This window comes from Staurois parvus, unplaced genomic scaffold (genome assembly GCF_062004578.1).
Source record: "Staurois parvus isolate SC_StPar_1 unplaced genomic scaffold, SC_StPar_1.0 ptg001431l, whole genome shotgun sequence".
Lineage (NCBI taxonomy): Eukaryota > Metazoa > Chordata > Amphibia > Anura > Ranidae > Staurois > Staurois parvus.
In genome coordinates, this window is record NW_028319227.1 from 1,887,754 (window position 1) to 1,895,902 (window position 8,149).

Below are 8,149 nucleotides of genomic sequence, written 5' to 3' on the forward strand. Positions count from 1 at the left end.
AAACCCCTTTCGCCATGACGTTTTGTGTTTTATGCCTCTTTGCATCCATTTCTGGGCTTTTTTGACGCCGTGTTGACACCTTTTACACCCCCGAGCAGTTTGTGAAAGGTGTAAACATTTTAAGGGGAACAGGCCCAAAAACTGACATAAAATGTCTTTGCACCTTCTTTACCTATTGCAGTTTCTTTTTACCAAGGAATGACAAGAGGGATAAATAATCACTTGATTTCAGCTTTAAATACAAAAGAAAATGGCTGGGAAACTGCAGTCTTCTGTAAACAGAAGTGATGTCGTCTATGTGACGTGACCAAAACGGGAAGTAGCCTTTAAACACATTTTTTCTTGATGTTTTGGAGTGTTAGGCCTTGGCGCATCCATTTTTGAGATGCCTACGCCTGTCTTGACACCTCTTCTGCCACCTTGAGCAGTTGATAAAAGGTTTAAAAGTTCAAAGGGGCACACCCCGAAAAACTGCCAAAGATTGTTTTGCATCTTTTTACCAATTGCAGCTTCTGTTTACCAAGGAATGAAGAGAGGGATGAAATATCACTTGATTTACGATATAAACGAACAAGAAATTGGCTAGGAAACAGCTATATCCTGAAAGTGGAAGTGATGTCGTCAACGTGACGTGACCAAAACGGGAAGTGGCCCTTAAACCCCTTTCGCCATGACGTTTTGTGTTTTATGCCTCTTTGCATCCATTTCTGGGCTTTTTTGACGCCGTGTTGACACCTTTTACACCCCCCGAGCAGTTTGTGAAAGGTGTAAACATTTTAAGGGGAACAGGCCCAAAAACTGACATAAAATGTCTTTGCACCTTCTTTACCTATTGCAGTTTCTTTTTACCAAGGAATGACAAGACGGATAAATAATCACTTGATTTCAGCTTTAAATACAAAAGAAAATGGCTGGGAAACTGCAGTCTTCTGTAAACAGAAGTGATGTCGTCTATGTGATGTGACCAAAACAGGAAGTAGCCTTTAAACACATTTTTTCTTGATGTTTTGGAGTGTTAAGCCTTGGCGCATCCATTTTTGAGATGCCTACGCCTGTCTTGAAACCTCTTCTGCCACCTTGAGCAGTTGGTAAAAGGTTTAAAAGTTCAAAGGGGCACACCCCGAAAAACTGCCAAAGATTGTTTTGCATCTTTTTACCAATTGCAACTTCTGTTTACCAAGGAATGAAGAGAGGGATGAAATATCACTTGATTTACGCTATAAACGGATAAGAAATTGGCTAGGAAACAGCTATATCCTGAAAGTGGAAGTGATGTCGTCAACGTGACGTGACCAAAACGGGAAGTGGCCCTTAAACCCCTTTCGCCATGACGTTTTGTGTTTTATGCCTCTTTGCATCCATTTCTGGGCTTTTTTGACGCCGTGTTGACACCTTTTACACCCCCCGAGCAGTTTGTGAAAGGTGTAAACATTTTAAGGGGAACAGGCCCAAAAACTGACATAAAATGTCTTTGCACCTTCTTTACCTATTGCAGTTTCTTTTTACCAAGGAATGACAAGACGGATAAATAATCACTTGATTTCAGCTTTAAATACAAAAGAAAATGGCTGGGAAACTGCAGTCTTCTGTAAACAGAAGTGATGTCGTCTATGTGACGTGACCAAAACGGGAAGTAGCCTTTAAACACATTTTTTCTTGATGTTTTGGAGTGTTAAGCCTTGGCGCATCCATTTTTGAGATGCCTACGCCTGTCTTGACACCTCTTCTGCCACCTTCAGCAGTTGGTAAAAGGTTTAAAAGTTCAAAGGGGCACACCCCGAAAAACTCCTAAAGATTGTTTTGCATCTTTTTACCAATTGCAGCTTCTGTTTACCAAGGAATGAAGAGAGGGATGAAATATGATTTGATTTACGATATAAACGGACAAGAAATTGGCTAGGAAACAGCTATATAATTAGCTGGAAAACATCCATCTTCTGAAAACATGGGATGTCATCAATGTGACGTGACCGAACAGGCAGTGGCCTTTCGACACTTTTCTCCTTGACTCTTTGCAGTTTTTAGCATCGTTGAATCCATTTTTGAGCTTTCTAAGCCCGTTTTCACACATTTTCTGCCTCCTTGAGCAGTTGGTAAAAGGTTGAAAAGCTAAAAGGGGCACACCCCGAAAAACTGCCGCTTTTCTTTTTACCAAGGAATCACTAGATGGATGAAGTATGATTCGATTTCAGATTTTAACGGGCAAGAAATTAGCTGGAAAACATCCATCTTCTGAAAACATGGGATGTCATCAATGTGACGTGACCGAACAGGCAGTGGCCTTTCGACACTTTTCTCCTTGACTCTTTGCAGATTTTAGCATCGTTGAATCCATTTTTGAGCTTTCTAAGCCCGTTTTCACACATTTTCTGCCTCCTTGAGCAGTTGGTAAAAGGTTGAAAAGCTAAAAGGGGCACACCCCGAAAAACTGCCAAAAAATGTCTTGCATTTTTTTTTTTACTTATTGCAGCTTCATTTTAACAAGGAATGAAGAGAGTGACGAAATATCACTTGATTTAAGCTTTAAACAGACAAGGAACCGGCAAGGAAACAGCTATATCCTGAAAGTGGAAGTGATGTTGTCAACGTGACGTGACCAAAACGGGAAGTGGCCCTTAAACCCTTTTTGCCATGACGTTTTGTGTTTTATGCCTCTTTGCATCCATTTCTGGGCTTTTTTGACGCCGTGTTGACACCTTTTACACCCCCCGAGCAGTTTGTGAAAGGTGTAAACATTTTAAGGGGCACAGGCCCAAAAACTGACATAAAATGTCTTTGCACCTTCTTTACCTATTGCAGTTTCTTTTTACCAAGGAATGACAAGAGGGATAAATAATCACTTGATTTCAGCTTTAAATACAAAAGAAAATGGCTGGGAAACTGCAGTCTTCTGTAAACAGAAGTGATGTCGTCTATGTGACGTGACCAAAACGGGAAGTAGCCTTTAAACACATTTTTTCTTGATGTTTTGGAGTGTTAAGCCTTGGCGCATCCATTTTTGAGATGCCTACGCCTGTCTTGACACCTCTTCTGCCACCTTGAGCAGTTGGTAAAAGGTTTAAAAGTTCAAAGGGGCACACCCCGAAAAACTGCCAAAGATTGTTTTGCATCTTTTTACCAATTGCAGCTTCTGTTTACCAAGGAATGAAGAGAGGGATGAAATATCACTTGATTTACGATATAAACGGACAAGAAATTGGCTAGGAAACAGCTATATCCTGAAAGTGGAAGTGATGTCGTCAACGTGACGTGACCAAAACGGGAAGTGGCCCTTAAACCCCTTTCGCCATGACATTTTGTGTTTTATGCCTCTTTGCATCCATTTCTGGGCTTTTTTGACGCCGTGTTGACACCTTTTACACCCCCAAGCAGTTTGTGAAAGGTGTAAACATTTTAAGGGGAACAGGCCCAAAAACTGACATAAAATGTCTTTGCACCTTCTTTACCTATTGCAGTTTCTTTTTACCAAGGAATGACAAGAGGGATAAATAATCACTTGATTTCAGCTTTAAATACAAAAGAAAATGGCTGGGAAACTGCAGTCTTCTGTAAACAGAAGTGATGTCGTCTATGTGACGTGACCAAAACGGGAAGTAGCCTTTAAACACATTTTTTCTTGATGTTTTGGAGTGTTAGGCCTTGGCGCATCCATTTTTGAGATGCCTACGCCTGTCTTGACACCTCTTCTGCCACCTTGAGCAGTTGATAAAAGGTTTAAAAGTTCAAAGGGGCACACCCCGAAAAACTGCCAAAGATTGTTTTGCATCTTTTTACCAATTGCAGCTTCTGTTTACCAAGGAATGAAGAGAGGGATGAAATATCACTTGATTTACGATATAAACGAACAAGAAATTGGCTAGGAAACAGCTATATCCTGAAAGTGGAAGTGATGTCGTCAACGTGACGTGACCAAAACGGGAAGTGGCCCTTAAACCCCTTTCGCCATGACGTTTTGTGTTTTATGCCTCTTTGCATCCATTTCTGGGCTTTTTTGACGCCGTGTTGACACCTTTTACACCCCCCGAGCAGTTTGTGAAAGGTGTAAACATTTTAAGGGGAACAGGCCCAAAAACTGACATAAAATGTCTTTGCACCTTCTTTACCTATTGCAGTTTCTTTTTACCAAGGAATGACAAGACGGATAAATAATCACTTGATTTCAGCTTTAAATACAAAAGAAAATGGCTGGGAAACTGCAGTCTTCTGTAAACAGAAGTGATGTCGTCTATGTGATGTGACCAAAACAGGAAGTAGCCTTTAAACACATTTTTTCTTGATGTTTTGGAGTGTTAAGCCTTGGCGCATCCATTTTTGACATGCCTACGCCTGTCTTGAAACCTCTTCTGCCACCTTGAGCAGTTGGTAAAAGGTTTAAAAGTTCAAAGGGGCACACCCCGAAAAACTGCCAAAGATTGTTTTGCATCTTTTTACCAATTGCAGCTTCTGTTTACCAAGGAATGAAGAGAGGGATGAAATATCACTTGATTTACGCTATAAACGGATAAGAAATTGGCTAGGAAACAGCTATATAATGAAAGTGGAAGTTATGTCGTCAATGGGACGTGACCAACACAGGAAGTAGCCCTTAAGCCCTTTTTTCAGGACTTTTTGGAGTTTAAAGCCTTGTTGCATCCATTGTTGGGATTTGTGAACCCATTTTGACACCTTTTCTGCCACCTTGAGCAGTTGGTGAAAGGTTTAAAAGTTCAAAGGGGCACACCGCAAAAAAAGTGGCCCAAAAAATTGTTGCATCGTTTTTCCCATTGCCACTTTTCTTTTTACCAAGGAATCACTAGATGGATGAAGTATGATTCGATTTCAGATTTTAACGGGCAAGAAATTAGCTGGAAAACATCCATCTTCTGAAAACATGGGATGTCATCAATGTGACGTGACCGAAACAGGCAGTGGCCTTTCGACACTTTTCTCCTTGACTCTTTGCAGTTTTTAGCATCGTTGAATCCATTTTTGAGCTTTCTAAGCCCGTTTTCACACATTTTCTGCCTCCTTGAGCAGTTGGTAAAAGGTTGAAAAGCTAAAAGGGGCACACCCTGAAAAACTGCCAAAAAATGTCTTGCATTTTTTTTTTTACTTATTGCAGCTTCATTTTACCAAGGAATGAAGAGAGTGACGAAATATCACTTGATTTAAGCTTTAAACAGACAAGGAACCGGCAAGGAAACAGCTATATCCTGAAAGTGGAAGTGATGTTGTCAACGTGACGTGACCAAAACGGGAAGTGGCCCTTAAACCCTTTTTGCCATGACGTTTTGTGTTTTATGCCTCTTTGCATCCATTTCTGGGCTTTTTTGACGCCGTGTTGACACCTTTTACACCCCCCGAGCAGTTTGTGAAAGGTGTAAACATTTTAAGGGGCACAGGCCCAAAAACTGACATAAAATGTCTTTGCACCTTCTTTACCTATTGCAGTTTCTTTTTACCAAGGAATGACAAGAGGGATAAATAATCACTTGATTTCAGCTTTAAATACAAAAGAAAATGGCTGGGAAACTGCAGTCTTCTGTAAACAGAAGTGATGTCGTCTATGTGACGTGACCAAAACGGGAAGTAGCCTTTAAACACATTTTTTCTTGATGTTTTGGAGTGTTAAGCCTTGGCGCATCCATTTTTGAGATGCCTACGCCTGTCTTGACACCTCTTCTGCCACCTTGAGCAGTTGGTAAAAGGTTTAAAAGTTCAAAGGGGCACACCCCGAAAAACTGCCAAAGATTGTTTTGCATCTTTTTACCAATTGCAGCTTCTGTTTACCAAGGAATGAAGAGAGGGATGAAATATCACTTGATTTACGATATAAACGGACAAGAAATTGGCTAGGAAACAGCTATATCCTGAAAGTGGAAGTGATGTCGTCAACGTGACGTGACCAAAACGGGAAGTGGCCCTTAAACCCCTTTCGCCATGACGTTTTGTGTTTTATGCCTCTTTGCATCCATTTCTGGGCTTTTTTGACGCCGTGTTGACACCTTTTACACCCCCGAGCAGTTTGTGAAAGGTGTAAACATTTTAAGGGGAACAGGCCCAAAAACTGACATAAAATGTCTTTGCACCTTCTTTACCTATTGCAGTTTCTTTTTACCAAGGAATGACAAGAGGGATAAATAATCACTTGATTTCAGCTTTAAATACAAAAGAAAATGGCTGGGAAACTGCAGTCTTCTGTAAACAGAAGTGATGTCGTCTATGTGACGTGACCAAAACGGGAAGTAGCCTTTAAACACATTTTTTCTTGATGTTTTGGAGTGTTAGGCCTTGGCGCATCCATTTTTGAGATGCCTACGCCTGTCTTGACACCTCTTCTGCCACCTTGAGCAGTTGATAAAAGGTTTAAAAGTTCAAAGGGGCACACCCCGAAAAACTGCCAAAGATTGTTTTGCATCTTTTTACCAATTGCAGCTTCTGTTTACCAAGGAATGAAGAGAGGGATGAAATATCACTTGATTTACGATATAAACGAACAAGAAATTGGCTAGGAAACAGCTATATCCTGAAAGTGGAAGTGATGTCGTCAACGTGACGTGACCAAAACGGGAAGTGGCCCTTAAACCCCTTTCGCCATGACGTTTTGTGTTTTATGCCTCTTTGCATCCATTTCTGGGCTTTTTTGACGCCGTGTTGACACCTTTTACACCCCCCGAGCAGTTTGTGAAAGGTGTAAACATTTTAAGGGGAACAGGCCCAAAAACTGACATAAAATGTCTTTGCACCTTCTTTACCTATTGCAGTTTCTTTTTACCAAGGAATGACAAGACGGATAAATAATCACTTGATTTCAGCTTTAAATACAAAAGAAAATGGCTGGGAAACTGCAGTCTTCTGTAAACAGAAGTGATGTCGTCTATGTGATGTGACCAAAACAGGAAGTAGCCTTTAAACACATTTTTTCTTGATGTTTTGGAGTGTTAAGCCTTGGCGCATCCATTTTTGACATGCCTACGCCTGTCTTGAAACCTCTTCTGCCACCTTGAGCAGTTGGTAAAAGGTTTAAAAGTTCAAAGGGGCACACCCCGAAAAACTGCCAAAGATTGTTTTGCATCTTTTTACCAATTGCAGCTTCTGTTTACCAAGGAATGAAGAGAGGGATGAAATATCACTTGATTTACGCTATAAACGGATAAGAAATTGGCTAGGAAACAGCTATATAATGAAAGTGGAAGTTATGTCGTCAATGGGACGTGACCAACACAGGAAGTAGCCCTTAAGCCCTTTTTTCAGGACTTTTTGGAGTTTAAAGCCTTGTTGCATCCATTGTTGGGATTTGTGAACCCATTTTGACACCTTTTCTGCCACCTTGAGCAGTTGGTGAAAGGTTTAAAAGTTCAAAGGGGCACACCGCAAAAAAAGTGGCCCAAAAAATTGTTGCATCGTTTTTCCCATTGCCACTTTTCTTTTTACCAAGGAATCACTAGATGGATGAAGTATGATTCGATTTCAGATTTTAACGGGCAAGAAATTAGCTGGAAAACATCCATCTTCTGAAAACATGGGATGTCATCAATGTGACGTGACCGAAACAGGCAGTGGCCTTTCGACACTTTTCTCCTTGACTCTTTGCAGTTTTTAGCATCGTTGAATCCATTTTTGAGCTTTCTAAGCCCGTTTTCACACATTTTCTGCCTCCTTGAGCAGTTGGTAAAAGGTTGAAAAGCTAAAAGGGGCACACCCTGAAAAACTGCCAAAAAATGTCTTGCATTTTTTTTTTTACTTATTGCAGCTTCATTTTACCAAGGAATGAAGAGAGTGACGAAATATCACTTGATTTAAGCTTTAAACAGACAAGGACCCGGCAAGGAAACAGCTATATCCTGAAAGTGGAAGTGATGTTGTCAACGTGACGTGACCAAAACGGGAAGTGGCCCTTAAACCCTTTTCGCCATGACTTTTGGTGTTTTTTGCCTCTTTGCATCCATTTCTGGGCTTGTTTGACGCCGTGTTGACACCTTTTACACCCCCCGAGCAGTTTGTGAAAGGTGTAAACATTTTAAGGGGCACAGGCCCAAAAACTGACATAAAATGTCTTTGCACCTTCTTTACCTATTGCAGTTTCTTTTTACCAAGGAATGCCAAGAGGGATAAATAATCACTTGATTTCAGCTTTAAATAGAAAAGAAAATGGCTGGGAAACTGCAGT